We start from the raw sequence: 20,363 nt of genomic DNA on the forward strand, positions 1-20,363 counted from the left end.
GAAGCTAAAACCAAGGTGACATGAGGGCCTTAGGGGTGTGTGACACTTATTGGGCATGAGCGATACCAAATGTATAGCGTATGTGTGCTACAAATGCAAGGATTAAGGGAAATATAGATTTCTTCAAGCCAATTTATCCAATGCTAGAATTGAGCTCGGAGCGTTATGCTGTGATGCATTTGATGTGATTTTCATTCAGAAAATGGTGTAAAATGCATGGATTGGTGGATGGTTAAGTCCAATGCTCAAGGAAGTGCGCCTAGGTGAAGATAGGTGGTGACTTGGGCATTGGAATTACATTCCTTCAATTGGAATGTGTTGCATGAAGCCTAATTCTTCTAATTGTCTCTTAGAATGATGAAAAATAACGATAAAAGTAATAAGATCATTGTAAGGAAATGTGAGAAAGAATTAAAGAACAGATTAAGCGCAAATCATCATTTAGAGATGGCAAATCACTTTGATGTTGTTTAAAGCCATTAACTCATTATCGAAGCTAAAACCAAGGTGAGATGAGGGCCTTAGGGGTGTGTGACACTTATTGGGCATCAGCGATACCAAATGTATAGTGTATGTGTGCTACAAATGCAAGGAATAAGGGAAATATAGATTTCTTCAAGCCAATTTATCCAATGCTAGAATTGAGCTCGGAGGGTTATGGTGTGATGCATTTGATGAGATTTTGATTGAGAAAATGGTGTAAAATGCATGGATTGGTGGATGATTAAGTCCAATGCTCAAGGAAGTGTGCCTAGGTGAAGATAGGTGGTGAATTGGGCATTGGAATTACATTCCTTTCATTGGAATGTGTTGCATCAAGCGTAATTCTTCTAATTGTCTCTTAGAATGATGAAAAATAGCGATAAAAGTAAAAAGATCATTGTGAGAAAATGAGAGAAATAAATAAAGAACAGATTAAGATCAAATCGTCGTTTAGAGATGGCAAATCACTTTCATGTTGTTTAAAGCCATTAACTCAATATCGAAGCTAAAACCAAGGTGACATGAGGGCCTTAGGGGTGTGTGACACTTATTGGGCATGAGCGATAGCAAATGTATAGCGTATGTGTGCTACAAATGCAAGGATTAAGGGAAATATAGATTTCTTCAAGCCAATTTATCCAATGCTAGAATTGAGCTCGGAGCGTTATGCTGTGATGCATTTGATGTGATTTTCATTCAGAAAATGGTGTAAAATGCATGGATTGGTGGATGGTTAAGTCCAATGCTCAAGGAAGTGCGCCTAGGTGAAGATAGGTGGTGACTTGGGCATTGGAATTACATTACTTCAATTGGAATGTGTTGCATGAAGCGTAATTCTTCTAATTGTCTCTTAGAATGATGAAAAATAACAATAAAAGTAATAAGATCATTGTAAGAAAATGTGAGAATGAATTAAAGAACAGATTAAGCTCAAATCATCATTTAGAGATGGCAAATCACTTTGATGTTGTTTAAAGCCATTAACTCATTATCGAAGCTAAAACCAAGGTGAGATGAGGGCCTTAGGGGTGTGTGACACTTATTGGGCATCAGCGATACGAAATGTATAGTGTATGTGTGCTACAAATGCAAGGATTAAGGAAAATATAGATTTCTTCAAGCCAATTTATCCAATGCTAGAATTGAGCTCGGAGGGTTATGGTGTGATGCATTTGATGAGATTTTCATTGAGAAAATGGTGTAAAATGCATGGATTGGTGGATGATTAAGTCCAATGCTCAAGGAAGTGCGCCTAGGTGAAGATAGGTGGTGACTTGGGCATTGGAATTACATTCCTTCAATTGGAATGTGTTGCATGAAGCCTAATTCTTCTAATTGTCTCTTAGAATGATGAAAAATAACGATAAAAGTAATAAGATCATTGTAAGAAAATGTGAGAAAGAATTAAAGAACAGATTAAGCTCAAATCATCATTCAGAGATGGCAAATCACTTTGATGTTGTTTAAAGCCACTAACTCATTATCGAAGCTAAAACCAAGGTGAGATGAGGGCCTTAGGGGTGTGTGACACTTATTGGGCATCAGCGATACGAAATGTATAGTGTATGTGTGCTACAAATGCAAGGATTAAGGGAAATATAGATTTGTTCAAGCCAATTTATCCAATGCTAGAATTGAGCTCCGAGGGTTATGGTGTGATGCATTTGATGAGATTTTCATTTCGAAAATGGTGTAAAATGCATGGGTTGGTGGATGATTAAGTCCAATGCTCAAGGAAGTGCGCCTTGGTGAAGATAGGTGGTGAATTGGGCATTGGAATTACATTCCTTTCATTGGAATGTGTTGCATCAAGCGTAATTCTTCTAATTGTCTCTTAGAATGATGAAAATAGCGATAAAATTAAAAAGATCATTGTGAGAAAATGTGAGAAAGAATTAAAGAATAGATTAAGATCAAATCGTCGTTTAGAGATGGCAAATCACTTTCATGTTGTTTAAAGCCACTAACTCAATATCGAAGCTAAAACCAAGGTGACATGAGGGCCTTAGGGGTGTGTGACACTTATTGGGAATGAGCGATACCAAATGTATAGCATATGTGTGCTACAAATGCAAGGATTAAGGGAAATATAGATTTCTTCAAGCCAATTTATCCAATGCTAGAATTGAGCTCGGAGCGTTATGCTGTGATGCATTTGATGAGATTTTCATTGAGAAAATGGTGTAAAATGCATGGATTGGCGGATGGTTAAGTCCAATGCTCAAGGAAGTGCGCCTAGGTGAAGATAGGTGGTGACTTGGGCATTGGAATTACATTCCTTCAATTGGAATGTGTTGCATCAAGCCTAATTCTTCTAATTGTCTCTTAGAATGACGAAAAATATCGATAAAAGTAATAAGATCATTGTAAGAAAATGTGAGAAAGAATTAAAGCACAGATTAAGCTCAAATCGTCATTTAGGGATGGCACATCACTTTCATGTTGTTTAAAGCCATTAACTCAATATCGAAGCTAAAACCAAGGTTAGATGAGGGCCTTAGGGGTGTGTGACACTTTTTGGGCATGAGTGATACCAAATGTATAGTGTATGTGTGCTACAAATGCAAGGATTAAAGGGAATTCATATTTTTTTCAAGCCAATTTGTCCAATGCTAGAATAGAGCATGGAGGGTTATGGTGTGATGCATTTGATGAGATTTTCGTTGAGAAAATGGTGAAAAATGCATGGACTGGTGGATGATTAAGTCCAATGCTCAAGGAAGTGCGCCTAGGTGAAGATAGGTGGTCACTTGGGCATTGGAATTACATTCCTTCAATTGGAATGTGTTGCATCAAGCGTAATTCTTCTAATTGTCTCTTAGAATGATGAAAAATAATGATAAAAGAAATAGGATCATTGTAAGAAAATGTGAGAAAGAATTAAAGAACAGATTAAGCTCAAATCGTCGTTTAGAGATGGCAAATCACTTTCATGTTGTTTAAAGCCATTAACTAAATATCGAAGCTAAAACCAAGGTGACATGAGGGCCTTAGGGGTGTGTGACACTTATTGGGCATGAGCGATACCAAATGTATAGCGTATGTGTGCTACAAATGCAAGGATTAAGGGAAATATAGATTTCTTCAAGCCAATCTATCCAATGCTAGAATTGAGCTCGGAGCGTTATGCTGTGATGCATTTGATGAGATTTTCATTGAGAAAATGGTGTAAAATGCATGGATTGGTGGATGGTTAAGTCCAATGCTCAAGGAAGTGCGCCTAGGTGAAGATAGGTGGTGACTCGGGCATTGGAATTACATTCCTTCAATTGGAATGTGTTGCATGAAGCCTAATTCTTCTAATTGTCTCTTAGAATGATGAAAAATAACGATAAAAGTAATAAGATCATTGTAAGAAAATGTGAGAAAGAATTAAAGAACAGATTAAGCTCAAATCATCATTTAGAGATGGCAAATCACTTTGATGTTGTTTAAAGCCATTAACTCATTATCGAAGCTAAAACCAAGGTGAGATGAGGGCCTTAGGGGTGTGTGACACTTATTGGGCATCAGCGATACGAAATGTATAGTGTATGTGTGCTACAAATGCAAGGATTAAGGGAAATATAGATTTCTTCAAGCCAATTTATCCAATGCTAGAATTGAGCTCCGAGGGTTATGGTGTGATGCATTTGATGAGATTTTCATTGAGAAAATGGTGTAAAATGCATGGATTGGTGGATGATTAAGTCCAATGCTCAAGGAAGTGCGCCTAGGTGAAGATAGGTGGTGACTTGGGCATTGGAATTACATTCCTTCAATTGGAATGTGTTGCATGAAGCCTAATTCTTCTAATTGTCTCTTAGAATGGTGAAAAATAACGATAAAAGTAATAAGATCATTGTAAGAAAATGTGAGAAAGAATTAAAGAACAGATTAAGCTCAAATCATCATTCAGAGATGGCAAATCACTTTGATGTTGTTTAAAGCCATTAACTCATTATCGAAGCTAAAACCAAGGTGAGATGAGGGCCTTAGGGGTGTGTGACACTTATTGGGCATCAGCGATACCAAATGTATAGTGTATGTGTGCTACAAATGCAAGGATTAAGGGAAATATAGATTTCTTCAAGCCAATTTATCCAATGCTAGAATTGAGCTCCGAGGGTTATGGTGTGATGCATTTAATGAGATTTTCATTTCGAAAATGGTGTAAAATGCATGGGTTGGTGGATGATTAAGTCCAATGCTCAAGGAAGTGCGCCTAGGTGAAGATAGGTGGTGAATTGGGCATTGGAATTACATTCCTTTCATGGGAATGTGTTGCATCAAGCGTAATTCTTCTAATTGTCTCTTAGAATGATGAAAAATAGCGATAAAAGTAAAAAGATCATTGTGAGAAAATGTGAGAAAGAATTAAAGAACAGATTAAGATCAAATCGTCGTTTAGAGATGGCAAATCACTTTCATGTTGTTTAAAGCCACTAACTCAATATCGAAGCTAAAACCAAGGTGACATGAGGGCCTTAGGGGTGTGTGACACTTATTGGGCATGAGCGATACCAAATGTATAGCGTATGTGTGCTACAAATGCAAGGATTAAGGGAAATATAGATTTCTTCAAGCCAATTTATCCAATGCTAGAATTGAGCTCGGAGCGTTATGCTGTGATGCATTTGATGAGATTTTCATTGAGAAAATGGTGTAAAATGCATGGATTGGTGGATGGTTAAGTCCAATGCTCAAGGAAGTGCGCCTAGGTGAAGATAGGTGGTGACTTGGGCATTGGAATTACATTCCTTCAATTGGAATGTGTTGCATCAAGCCTAATTCTTCTAATTGTCTCTTAGAATGACGAAAAATATCGATAAAAGTAATAAGATCATTGTAAGAAAATGTGAGAAAGAATTAAAGCACAGATTAAGCTCAAATCGTCATTTAGAGATGGCAAATCACTTTGATGTTGTTTAAAGCCATTAACTCATTATCGAAGCTAAAACCAAGGTGAGATGAGGGCCTTAGGGGTGTGTGACACTTCTTGGGCTTGAGCGATACCAAATGTATGGTGTATGTGTCTACGAATGCAAGGATTAAAGGGAATTCAGATTTCATCAAGCCAATTTGTCCAATGCTGGAATTGAGCAGGAAGGGTGATGCTGTCATGCAATTGATGAGATTTTCATTTAGAAAATCGTGTAAAATGCATGGGTTGGTGGATGATTAAGTCCAATGCTCATGGAAGTGCGCCTAGGTGGCGATTGGTGGAGAGTTGGGCATTGGAATTACATTCCTTTAATTGGACAGTGTTGCATCAAGCGTAATTCTTCTAATTGTCTCTTAGAATGATGAAAAATAACGATAAAAGTAATAAGATCATTGTAAGAAAATGTGAGAAAGAATTAAAGCACAGATTAAGCTCAAATCGTCATTTAGAGATGGCACATCACTTTCATGTTGTTTAAAGCCATTAACTCAATATCGAAGCTAAAACCAAGGTTAGATGAGGGCCTTAAGGGTGTGTGACACTTTTTCGGCATGAGTGATACCAAATGTATAGTGTATGTGTGCTACAAATGCAAGGATTAAAGGGAATTCAGATTTTTTCAAGCCAATTTGTCCAATGCTAGAATTGAGCATGGAGGGTTATGGTGTGATGCATTTGATGAGATTTTCGTTGAGAAAATGGTGAAAAATGCATGGACTGGTGGATGATTAAGTCCAATGCTCAAGGAAGTGCGCCTAGGTGAAGATAGTTGGTCACTTGGGCATTGGAATTACATTCCTTCAATTGGAATGTGTTGCATCAAGCGTAATTCTTCTAATTGTCTCTTAGAATGATGAAAAATAACGATAAAAGAAATAAGATCATTGTAAGAAAATGTGAGAAAGAATTAAAGAACAGATTAAGCTCAAATCGTCGTTTAGAGATGGCAAATCACTTTCATGTTGTTTAAAGCCATTAACTCATTATCGAAGCTAAAACCAAGGTGAGATGAGGGCCTTAGGGGTGTGTGACATTTCATGGGCTTGAGCGATACCAAATGTATGGTGTATGTGTGCTACAAATGCAAGGATAAAAGGGAATTCAGATTTCTTCAAGCCAATTTGTCCAATGCTAGAATTGAGCTAGAAGGGTGATGCTGTGATGCAATTGATGAGATTTTCATTTCGAAAATGTTGTAAAATTCATGGGTTGGTGGATGATTAAGTCCAATGCTCATGGAAGTGCGCCAAGGTGGCAATTGGTGGAGAGTTGGGCATTCGAATTACATTGCTTTAATTGGAATGTGTTGCATCAAGCGTAATTCTTCTTATTGTCTCTTAGAATGATGAAACATAACAATAAAAGAAATAAGATCATTGTAAGAAATTGTGAGAAAGAATTAAAGAACAGATTAAGCCCAAATCGTCGTTTAGAGATGGCAAATCACTTTCATGTTGTTTAAAGCCATTAACTCAATATCGAAGCTAAAACCAAGGTGAGATGAGGGCCTTAGGGGTGTGTGACACTTGTTGGGCATGAGCGATACCAAATGTATAGTGTATGTGTGCTACACATGCAAGGATTAAGGGAAATATAGATTTCTTCAAGCCAATTTATCCAATGCTAGAAATGACCTCGGAGGGTTATGGTGTGATGCATTTGATGAGATTTTCATTGAGAAAACGGTGTAAAATGCTTGGATTGGTGGATGATTAAGTCCAATGCTCAAGGAAGTGCGCCTAGGTGAAGATAGGTGGTGACTTGGGCATTGGAATTACATTCCTTCAATTGGAGTGTGTTGCATCAAGCCTAATTCTTCTAATTGTCTCTTAGAATGACGAAAAATAACGATAAAAGTAATAAGATCATTGTAAGAAAATGTGAGAACGAATTAAAGAACAGATTAAGCTCAAATCGTCATTTAGAGATGGCAAATCACTTTCATGTTGTTTAAAGCCATTAACTCAATATCGAAGCTAAAACCAGGGTGAGATGAGGGCCTGAGGGGTGTGTGACCTTTCTTGGGCTAGAGCGATACGAAATGTATGGTGTATGTGTGCTACAAATGCAAGGAGTAAAGGGAATTCAGATTTCTTCAAGCCAATTTGTCTAATGCTAGAATTGAGCAAGAAGGGTGATGCTGTGATGCAATTGATGAGATTTTCATTTCGAAAATGGTGTAAAATGCATGGGTTGGTGGATGATTAAGTCCAATGCGCATGGAAGTGCGCCTAGGTGGCGATTGGTGGAGACTTGGGCAGTGGAATTACATTCCTTTAATTGGCATGTGTTGCATCAAGCGTAATTCTTCTAATTGTCTCTTAGAATGATGAAAAATAACGATACAAGAAATAAGATCATTGTAAGAAAATGTGAGGAAGAATTAAAGAGCAGATTAAGCTCAAATCGTCGTTTAGAGATGGCAAATCACTTTCATGTTGTTTAAAGCCATTAACTCAATATCGAAGCTAAAACCAAGGTGAGATGGGGGCCTGAGGGGTTTGTGACCTTTCTTGGGCTTGAGCGATACGAAATGTATGGTGTATGTGTGCTACAAATGCAAGGATTAAAGGGAATTCAGATTTCTTCAAGCCAATTTGTCCAATGCTAGAATTGAGCAAGAAGGGTGATGCTGTGATGCAATTGATGAGATTTTCATTTCGAAAATGGTGTAAAATGCATGGGTTGGTGGGTGATTAAGTCCAATGCTCATGGAAGTGCGCCTAGGTGGCGATTGGTGGAGACTTGGGCATTGGAATTACATTCCTTTAATTGGCATGTGTTGCATCAAGCGTAATTCTTCTAATTGTCTCTTAGAATGATGAAAAATAACGATAAAAGAAATAAGATCATTGTAAGAAAATGTGAGGAAGAATTAAAGAACAGATTAAGCTCAAATCGTCGTTTAGAGATGGCAAATCACTTTCATGTTGTTTAAAGCCATTAACTCAATATCGAAGCTAAAACCAAGGTGAGATGAGGGCCTTAGGGGTGTGTGACACTTGTTGGGCATGAGCGATACCAAATGTATAGTGTATGTGTGCTACACATGCAAGGATTAAGGGAAATATAGATTTCTTCAAGCCAATTTATCCAATGCTAGAAATGACCTCGGAGGGTTATGGTGTGATGCATTTGATGAGATTTTCATTGAGAAAATGGTGTAAAATGCTTGGATTGGTGGATGATTAAGTCCAATGCTCAAGGAAGTGCGCCTAGGTGAAGATAGGTGGTGACTTGGGCATTGGAATTACATTCCTTCAATTGGAGTGTGTTGCATCAAGCCTAATTCTTCTAATTGTCTCTTAGAATGACGAAAAATAACGATAAAAGTAATAAGATCATTGTAAGAAAATGTGAGAACGAATTAAAGAACAGATTAAGCTCAAATCGTCATTTAGAGATGGCAAATCACTTTCATGTTGTTTAAAGCCATTAACTCAATATCGAAGCTAAAACCAGGGTGAGATGAGGGCCTGAGGGGTGTGTGACCTTTCTTGGGCTAGAGCGATACGAAATGTATGGTGTATGTGTGCTACAAATGCAAGGAGTAAAGGGAATTCAGATTTCTTCAAGCCAATTTGTCTAATGCTAGAATTGAGCAAGAAGGGTGATGCTGTGATGCAATTGATGAGATTTTCATTTCGAAAATGGTGTAAAATGCATGGGTTGGTGGATGATTAAGTCCAATGCGCATGGAAGTGCGCCTAGGTGGCGATTGGTGGAGACTTGGGCAGTGGAATTACATTCCTTTAATTGCATGTGTTGCATCAAGCGTAATTCTTCTAATTGTCTCTTAGAATGATGAAAAATAACGATACAAGAAATAAGATCATTGTAAGAAAATGTGAGGAAGAATTAAAGAGCAGATTAAGCTCAAATCGTCGTTTAGAGATGGCAAATCACTTTCATGTTGTTTAAAGCCATTAACTCAATATCGAAGCTAAAACCAAGGTGAGATGGGGGCCTGAGGGGTTTGTGACCTTTCTTGGGCTTGAGCGATACGAAATGTATGGTGTATGTGTGCTACAAATGCAAGGATTAAAGGGAATTCAGATTTCTTCAAGCCAATTTGTCCAATGCTAGAATTGAGCAAGAAGGGTGATGCTGTGATGCAATTGATGAGATTTTCATTTCGAAAATGGTGTAAAATGCATGGGTTGGTGGGTGATTAAGTCCAATGCTCATGGAAGTGCGCCTAGGTGGCGATTGGTGGAGACTTGGGCATTGGAATTACATTCCTTTAATTGGCATGTGTTGCATCAAGCGTAATTCTTCTAATTGTCTCTTAGAATGATGAAAAATAACGATAAAAGAAATAAGATCATTGTAAGAAAATGTGAGGAAGAATTAAAGAACAGATTAAGCTCAAATCGTCGTTTAAAGATGGCAAATCACTTTCATGTTGTTTAAAGCCATTAACTCAATATCGAAGCTAAAACCAAGGTGAGATGAGGACCTTAGGGGTGTGTGACACTTATTGGGCATGAGCGATACCAAATGTATAGTGTATGTGTGCTACAAATGCAAGGATTAAGGGAAATATAGATTTCTTCAAGCCAATTTATCCAATGCTAGAATTGAGCTCGGAGGGTTATGGTGTGATGCATTTGATGAGATTTTCATTGAGAAAATGGTGTAAAATGCATGGATTGGTGGATGATTAAGTCTAATGCTCAAGGAAGTGCACCTAGGTGCAGATCGGTGGTGACTTGGGCATTGGAATTACATTCCTTCAATTGGAATGTGTTGCATGAAGCCTAATTCTTCTAATTGTCTCTTAGAATGATGAAAAATAACGATAAAAGTAATAAGATCATTGTAAGAAAATGTGAGAAAGAATTAAAGAACAGATTAAGCTCAAATCGTCGTTTAAAGATGGCAAATCACTTTCATGTTGTTTAAAGCCATTAACTCAATATCGAAGCTAAAACCAAGGTGAGATGAGGACCTTAGGGGTGTGTGACACTTATTGGGCATGAGCGATACCAAATGTATAGTGTATGTGTGCTACAAATGCAAGGATTAAGGGAAATATAGATTTCTTCAAGCCAATTTATCCAATGCTAGAATTGAGCTCGGAGGGTTATGGTGTGATGCATTTGATGAGATTTTCATTGAGAAAATGGTGTAAAATGCATGGATTGGTGGATGATTAAGTCCAATGCTCAAGGAAGTGCGCCTAGCTGCAGATCGGTGGTGACTTGCGCATTGGAATTACATTCCTTCAATTAGAATGTGTTGCATCAAGCCTAATTCTTCTAATTGTCTCTTAGAATGATGAAAAATAACGATAAAAGTAATAAGATCATTGTAAGAAAATGTGAGGAAGAATTAAAGAACAGATTAAGCTGAAATCATCATTTAGAGATGGCAAATCACTTTCATGTTGTTTAAAGCCATTAACTCATTATCGAAGCTAAAACCAAGGTGAGATGAGGGCCTTAGGGGTGTGTGACATTTCTTGGGCTTGAGCGACACCAAATGTATGGTGTATGTGTGCTACAAATGCAAGGATTAAAGGGAATTCAGATTTCTTCAAGCCAATTTGTCCAATGCTAGAATTGAGCTGGAAGGGTGATGCTGTGATGCAATTGATGAGATTTTCATTTCGAAAATGGTGTAAAATGCATGGGTTGGTGGATGATTAAGTCCAATGCTCATGGAAGTGCGCCTAGGTGGCGATTGGTGGAGACTTGGCCATTGGAATTACATTCCTTTAATTGGAATGTGTTGCATCAAGCGTAATTCTTCTAATTGTCTCTTAGAATGATGAAAAATAACGATAAAAGTAATAAGATCATTGTAAGAAAATGTGAGAATGAATTAAAGAACAGATTAAGCTCAAATCGTCGTTTAGAGATGGCAAATCACTTTCATGTTGTTTAAAGCCATTAACTCATTATCGAAGCTAAAACCAAGGTGAGATGAGGGCCTTAGGGGTGTGTGACATTTCTTGGGCTTGAGCGATACCAAATGTATGGTGTATGTGTGCTACAAATGCAAGGATTAAAGGGAATTCAGATTTCTTCAAGCCAATTTGTCCAATGCTAGGTTTGAGCTGGAAGGGTGATGCTGTGATGCAATTGATTAGATTTTCACTTCGAAAATGGTGTAAAATGCATGGGTTGGTGGATGATTACGTCCAATGCTCGTGGAAGTGCACCTAGGTGGCGATTGGTGGAGACTTGGGCATTGGAATTACATTCCTTTAATTGGAATGTGTTGCATCAAGCGTGATTCTTCTAATTGTCTCTTAGAATGATGAAAAATAACGATAAAAGTAATAAGATCATTGTAAGAAAATATGAGAAAGAATTAAAGAACAGATTAAGCTCAAATCGTCGTTTAGAAATGGCAAATCACTTTCATGTTGTTTAAAGCCATTAACTCATTATCGAAGCTAAAACCAAGGTGATATGAGGGCCTTAGGGGTGTGTGACACTTCTTGGGCTTGAGCGATACCAAATGTATGGTATATGTGTGCTACAAATGCAAGGATTAAAGGGAATTCAGATTTCTTGAAGCCAATTTGTCCAATGCTAGAATTGAGCAGGAAGGGTGATGCTGTGATGCAATTGATGAGATTTTCATTAAGAAAATGGTGTAAAATGCATGGGTTGGTGGATGATTAAGTCCAATGCTCATGGAAGGGCGCCTAGGTGGCGATTGGTGGAGACTTGGGCATTGGAATTACATTCCTTTAATTGGAATGTGTTGCATCAAGCGTAATTCTTCTAATTGTCTCTTAGAATGATGAAAAATAACGATAAAAGAAATAAGTTCATTGTAAGATAATGTGAGAAAGAATTAAAGAACAGATTAAGCTCAAATCGTCGTTTAGAGATGGAAAATCACTTTCATGTTGTTTAAAGCCATTAACTCAATATCGAAGCTAAAACAAAGGTGAGATGAGGGCCTTAGGGGTGTGTGACACTTATTGGGCATGAGCGATACCAAATGTATAGTGTATGTGTGCTACAAATGCAAGGATTAAGGGAAATATAGATTTCTTCAAGCCAATTTATCCAATGCTAGAATTGAGCAGGAAGGGTGACGCTGTGATGCGATTGATGAGATTTTCATTTTGAAAATGGTGTAAAATGCATGGGTTGGTGGATGATTAAGTCCAATGCTCATGGAAGTGCGCCTAGGTGGCGATTGGTGGAGACTTGGGCATTGGAATTACATTCCTTTAATTGGAATGTGTTGCATCAAGCGTAATTCTTCTAATTGTCTCTTAGAATGATGAAAAATAACGATAAAAGAAATAAGATCATTGTAAGATAATGTGAGAAAGAATTAAAGAACAGATTAAGCTCAAATCGTCGTTTAGAGATGGAAAATCACTTTCATGTTGTTTAAAGCCATTAACTCAATATCGAAGCTAAAACCAAGGTGAGATGAGGGCCTGAGGGGTTTGTGACCTTTCTTGGGCTTGAGCGATACGAAATGTATGGTGTATGTGTGCTACAAATGCAAGGATTAAAGGGAATTCAGATTTCTTCAAGCCAATTTGTCCAATGCTAGAATTGAGCAAGAAGGGTGATGCTGTGATGCAATTGATGAGATTTTCATTTCGAAAATGGTGTAAAATGCATGGGTTGGTGGGTGATTAACTCCAATGCTCATGGAAGTGCGCCTAGGTGGCGATTGGTGGAGACTTGGGCATTGGAATTACATTCCTTTAATTGGCATGTGTTGCATCAAGCGTAATTCTTCTAATTGTCTCTTAGAATGATGAAAAATAACGATAAAAGAAATAAGATCATTGTAAGAAAATGTGAGGAAGAATTAAAGAACAGATTAAGCTCAAATCGTCGTTTAGAGATGGCAAATCACTTTCATGTTGTTTAAAGCCATTAACTCAATATCGAAGCTAAAACCAAGGTGAGATGAGGACCTTAGGGGTGTGTGACACTTATTGGGCATGAGCGATACCAAATGTATAGTGTATGTGTGCTACAAATGCAAGGATTAAGGGAAATATAGATTTCTTCAAGCCAATTTATCCAATGCTAGAATTGAGCTCGGAGGGTTATGGTGTGATGCATTTGATGAGATTTTCACTGAGAAAATGGTGTAAAATGCATGCATTGGTGGATGATTAAGTCTAATGCTCAAGGAAGTGCACCTAGGTGCAGATCGGTGGTGACTTGGGCATTGGAATTACATTCCTTCAATTGGAATGTGTTGCATGAAGCCTAATTCTTCTAATTGTCTCTTAGAATGATGAAAAATATTGATAAAAGTAATAAGATCATTGTAAGAAAATGTGAGAAAGAATTAAAGAACAGATTAAGCTCAAATCGTCATTTAGAAATGGAAAATCACTTTCATGTTGTTTAAAGCCAGTAACTCATTATCGAAGCTAAAACCAAGGTGAGATGAGGGCCTTAGGGGTGTGTGACACTTATTGGGCATGAGCGATACCAAATGTATGGTGTATGTGTGCTACAAATGCAAGGATTAAGGGAAATATAGATTTCTTCAAGCCAATTTATCCAATGCTAGAATTGAGCTCGGAGGGTTATGGTGTGATGCATTTGATGAGATTTTCATTGAGAAAATGGTGTAAAATGCATGGATTGGTGGATGATTAAGTCCAATGCTCAAGGAAGTGCGCCTAGCTGCAGATCGGTGGTGACTTGCGCATTGGAATTACATTCCTTCAATTAGAATGTGTTGCATCAAGCCTAATTCTTCTAATTGTCTCTTAGAATGATGAAAAATAACGATAAAAGTAATAAGATCATTGTAAGAAAATGTGAGGAAGAATTAAAGAACAGATTAAGCTGAAATCATCATTTAGAGATGGCAAATCACTTTCATGTTGTTTAAAGCCATTAACTCATTATCGAAGCTAAAACCAAGGTGAGATGAGGGCCTTAGGGGTGTGTGACATTTCTTGGGCTTGAGCGACACCAAATGTATGGTGTATGTGTGCTACAAATGCAAGGATTAAAGGGAATTCAGATTTCTTCAAGCCAATTTGTCCAATGCTAGAATTGAGCTGGAAGGGTGATGCTGTGATGCAATTGATGAGATTTTCATTTCGAAAATGGTGTAAAATGCATGGGTTGGTGGATGATTAAGTCCAATGCTCATGGAAGTGCGCCTAGGTGGCGATTGGTGGAGACTTGGCCATTGGAATTACATTCCTTTAATTGGAATGTGTTGCATCAAGCGTAATTCTTCTAATTGTCTCTTAGAATGATGAAAAATAACGATAAAAGTAATAAGATCATTGTAAGAAAATGTGAGAATGAATTAAAGAACAGATTAAGCTCAAATCGTCGTTTAGAGATGGCAAATCACTTTCATGTTGTTTAAAGCCATTAACTCATTATCGAAGCTAAAACCAAGGTGAGATGAGGGCCTTAGGGGTGTGTGACATTTCTTGGGCTTGAGCGATACCAAATGTATGGTGTATGTGTGCTACAAATGCAAGGATTAAAGGGAATTCAGATTTCTTCAAGCCAATTTGTCCAATGCTAGAATTGAGCAAGAAGGGTGATGCTGTGATGCAATTGATGAGATTTTCATTTCGAAAATGGTGTAAAATGCATGGGTTGGTGGGTGATTAAGTCCAATGCTCATGGAAGTGCGCCTAGGTGGCGATTGGTGGAGACTTGGGCATTGGAATTACATTCCTTTAATTGGCATGTGTTGCATCAAGCGTAATTCTTCTAATTGTCTCTTAGAATGATGAAAAATAACGATAAAAGAAATAAGATCATTGTAAGAAAATGTGAGGAAGAATTAAAGAACAGATTAAGCTCAAATCGTCGTTTAGAGATGGCAAATCACTTTCATGTTGTTTAAAGCCATTAACTCAATATCGAAGCTAAAACCAAGGTGAGATGAGGACCTTAGGGGTGTGTGACACTTATTGGGCATGAGCGATACCAAATGTATAGTGTATGTGTGCTACAAATGCAAGGATTAAGGGAAATATAGATTTCTTCAAGCCAATTTATCCAATGCTAGAATTGAGCTCGGAGGGTTATGGTGTGATGCATTTGATGAGATTTTCACTGAGAAAATGGTGTAAAATGCATGGATTGGTGGATGATTAAGTCTAATGCTCAAGGAAGTGCACCTAGGTCCAGATCGGTGGGGAGTTGGGCATTGGAATTACATTCCTTCAATTGGAATGTGTTGCATGAAGCCTAATTCTTCTAATTGTCTCTTAGAATGATGAAAAATAACGATAAAAGTAATAAGATCATTGTAAGAAAATGTGAGAAAGAATTAAAGAACAGATTAAGCTCAAATCGTCATTTAGAAATGGAAAATCACTTTCATGTTGTTTAAAGCCAGTAACTCATTATCGAAGCTAAAACCAAGGTGAGATGAGGGCCTTAGGGGTGTGTGACACTTATTGGGCATGAGCGATACCAAATGTATGGTGTATGTGTGCTACAAATGCAAGGATTAAGGGAAATATAGATTTCTTCAAGCCAATTTATCCAATGCTAGAATTGAGCTCGGAGGGTTATGGTGTGATGCATTTGATGAGATTTTCATTGAGAAAATGGTGTAAAATGCATGGATTGGTGGATGATTAAGTCCAATGCTCAAGGAAGTGCGCCTAGCTGCAGATCGGTGGTGACTTGCGCATTGGAATTACATTCCTTCAATTAGAATGTGTTGCATCAAGCCTAATTCTTCTAATTGTCTCTTAGAATGATGAAAAATAACGATAAAAGTAATAAGATCATTGTAAGAAAATGTGAGGAAGAATTAAAGAACAGATTAAGCTGAAATCATCATTTAGAGATGGCAAATCACTTTCATGTTGTTTAAAGCCATTAACTCATTATCGAAGCTAAAACCAAGGTGAGATGAGGGCCTTAGGGGTGTGTGACATTTCTTGGGCTTGAGCGACACCAAATGTATGGTGTATGTGTGCTACAAATGCAAGGATTAAAGGGAATTCAGATTTCTTCAAGGCAATTTGTCCAATGCTAGAATTGAGCTGGAAGGGTGATGCTGTGATGCAATTGATGAGATTTTCATTTCGAAAATGGTGTAAAATGCATGGGTTGGTGGATGATGAAGTCCAATGCTCATGGAAGTGCGCCTAGGTGGCGATTGGGGGAGACTTGGGCATTGGAATTACATTCCTTTAATTGGAATGTGTTGCATCAAGCGTAATTCTTCTAATTGTCTCTTAGAATGATGAAAAATAACGATAAAAGTAATAAGATCATTGTAAGAAAATGTGAGAATGAATTAAAGAACAGATTAAGCTCAAATCGTCGTTTAGAGATGGCAAATCACTTTCATGTTGTTTAAAGCCATTAACTCATTATCGAAGCTAAAACCAAGGTGAGATGAGGGCCTTAGGGGTGTGTGACATTTCTTGGGCTTGAGCGATACCAAATGTATGGTGTATGTGTGCTACAAATGCAAGGATTAAAGGGAATTCAGATTTCTTCAAGCCAATTTGTCCAATGCTAGGATTGAGCTGGAAGGGTGATGCTGTGATGCAATTGATTAGATTTTCACTTCGAAAATGGTGTAAAATGCATGGGTTGGTGGATGATTACGTCCAATGCTCGTGGAAGTGCACCTAGGTGGCGATTGGTGGAGACTTGGGCATTGGAATTACATTCCTTTAATTGGAATGTGTTGCATCAAGCGTGATTCTTCTAATTGTCTCTTAGAATGATGAAAAATAACGATAAAAGTAATAAGATCATTGTAAGAAAATATGAGAAAGAATTAAAGAACAGATTAAACTCAAATCGTCGTTCAGAAATGGCAAATCACTTTCATGTTGTTTAAAGCCATTAACTCATTATCGAAGCTAAAACCAAGGTGATATGAGGGCCTTAGGGGTGTGTGACACTTCTTGGGCTTGAGCGATACCAAATGTATGGTATATGTGTGCTACAAATGCAAGGATTAAAGGGAATTCAGATTTCTTGAAGCCAATTTGTCCAATGCTAGAATTAAGCAGGAAGGGTGATGCTGTGATGCAATTGATGAGATTTTCATTAAGAAAATGGTGTAAAATGCATGGGTTGGTGGATGATTAAGTCCAATGCTCATGGAAGGGCGCCTAGGTGGCGATTGGTGGAGACTTGGGCCTTGGAATTACATTCCTTTAATTGGAATGTGTTGCATCAAGCGTAATTCTTCTAATTGTCTCTTAGAATGATGAAAAATAACGATAAAAGAAATAAGATCATTGTAAGATAATGTGAGAAAGAATTAAAGAACAGATTAAGCTCAAATCGTCGTTTAGAGATGGAAAATCACTTTCATGTTGTTTAAAGCCATTAACTCAATATCGAAGCTAAAACAAAGGTGAGATGAGGGCCTTAGGGGTGTGTGACACTTATTGGGCATGAGCGATACCAAATGTATAGTGTATGTGTGCTACAAATGCAAGGATTAAGGGAAATATAGATTTCTTCAAGCCAATTTATCCAATGCTAGAATTGAGCAGGAAGGGTGATGCTGTGATGCGATTGATGAGATTTTCATTTTGAAAATGGTGTAAAATGCATGGGTTGGTGGATGATTAAGTCCAATGCTCATGGAAGTGCGCCTAGGTGGCGATTGGTGGAGACTTGGGCATTTGAATTACATTCCTTTAATTGGAATGTGTTGCATCAAGCGTAATTCTTCTAATTGTCTCTTAGAATGATGAAAAATAACGATAAAAGAAATAAGATCATTGTAAGATAATGTGAGAAAGAATTAAAGAACAGATTAAGCTCAAATCGTTGTTTAGAGATGGAAAATCACTTTCATGTTGTTTAAAGCCATTAACTCAATATCGAAGCTAAAACCAAGGTGAGATGAGGGCCTTAGGGGTGTGTGACACTTATTGGGCATGAGCGATACCAAATGTATAGTGTATGTGTGCTACAATTGCAAGGATTAAGGGAAATATAGATTTCTTCAAGCCAATTTATCCAATGCTAGAATTGAGCTCGGAGGGTTATGCTGTGATGCATTTGATGAGATTTTCACTGAGAAAATGGTGTAAAATGCATGGATTGGTGGATGATTAAGTCCAATGCTCAAGGAAGTGCACCTAGGTGCAGATCGGTGGTGACTTGGGCATTGGAATTACATTCCTTCAATTGGAATGTATTGCATGAAGCCTAATTCTTCTAATTGTCTCTTAGAATGATGAAAAATAACGATAAAAGTAATAACATCATTGTAAGAAAATGTGAGAAAGAATTAAAGAACAGATTAAGCTGAAATCATCATTTAGACATGGCAAATCACTTTCATGTTGTTTAAAGCCATTAACTCATTATCGAAGCTAAACCCAAGGTGAGATGAGGGCCTTAGGGGTGTGTGACATTTCTTGGGCTTGAGCGACACCAAATGTAAGGTATATGTGTGCTACAAATGCAAGGATTAAAGGGAATTCAGATTTCTTGAAGCCGATTTGTCCAATGCTAGAATTGAGCAGGAAGGGTGATGCTGTGATGCAATTGATGAGATTTTCATTAAGAAAATGGTGTAAAATGCATGGGTTGGTGGATGATTAAGTCCAATGCTCATGGAAGGGCGCCTAGGTGGCGATTGGTGGAGACTTGGGCATTGGAATTACATTCCTTTAATTGGAATGTGTTGCATCAAGCGTAATTCTTCTAATTGTCTCTTAGAATGATGAAAAATAACGATAAAAGAAATAAGATCATTGTAAGATAATGTGAGAAAGAATTAAAGAACAGATTATGCTCAAATCGTCGTTTAGAGATGGAAAATCACTTTCATGTTGTTTAAAGCCATTAACTCAATATCGAAGCTAAAACAAAGGTGAGATGAGGGCCCTAGGGGTGTGTGACACTTATTGGGCATGAGCGATACCAAATGTATAGTGTATGTGTGCTACAAATGCAAGGATTAAGGGAAATATAGATTTCTTCAAGCCAATTTATCCAATGCTAGAATTGAGCAGGAAGGGTGATGCTGTGATGCGATTGATGAGATTTTCATTTTGAAAATGGTGTAAAATGCATGGGTTGGTGGATGATTAAGTCCAATGCTCATGGAAGTGCGCCTAGGTGGCGATTGGTGGAGACTTGGGCATTGGAATTACATTCCTTTAATTGGAATGTGTTGCATCAAGCGTAATTCTTCTAATTGTCTCTTAGAATGATGAAAAATAACGATAAAAGAAATAAGATCATTGTAAGATAATGTGAGAAAGAATTAAAGAACAGATTAAGCTCAAATCGTCGTTTAGAGATGGAAAATCACTTTCATGTTGTTTAAAGCCATTAACTCAATATCGAAGCTAAAACCAAGGTGAGATGAGGGCCTTAGGGGTGTGTGACACTTATTGGGCATGAGCGATACCAAATGTATAGTGTATGTGTGCTACAATTGCAAGGATTAAGGGAAATATAGATTTCTTCAAGCCAATTTATCCAATGCTAGAATTGAGCTCGGAGGGTTATGCTGTGATGCATTTGATGAGATTTTCACTGAGAAAATGGTGTAAAATGCATGGATTGGTGGATGATTAAGTCCAATGCTCAAGGAAGTGCACCTAGGTGCAGATCGGTGGTGACTTGGGCATTGGAATTACATTCCTTCAATTGGAATGTATTGCATGAAGCCTAATTCTTCTAATTGTCTCTTAGAATGATGAAAAATAACGATAAAAGTAATAACATCATTGTAAGAAAATGTGAGAAAGAATTAAAGAACAGATTAAGCTGAAATCATCATTTAGACATGGCAAATCACTTTCATGTTGTTTAAAGCCATTAACTCATTATCGAAGCTAAACCCAAGGTGAGATGAGGGCCTTAGGGGTGTGTGACATTTCTTGGGCTTGAGCGACACCAAATGTATGGTGTATGTGTGCTACAAATGCAAGGATTAAAGGGAATTCAGATTTCTTCAAGCCAATTTGTCCAATGCTAGAATTGAGCTGGAAGGGTGATGCTGTGATGCAATTGATGAGATTTTC

Source organism: Carya illinoinensis, chromosome 12 (assembly GCF_018687715.1).
Source record: "Carya illinoinensis cultivar Pawnee chromosome 12, C.illinoinensisPawnee_v1, whole genome shotgun sequence".
In the NCBI taxonomy this organism is placed as follows: domain Eukaryota; kingdom Viridiplantae; phylum Streptophyta; class Magnoliopsida; order Fagales; family Juglandaceae; genus Carya; species Carya illinoinensis.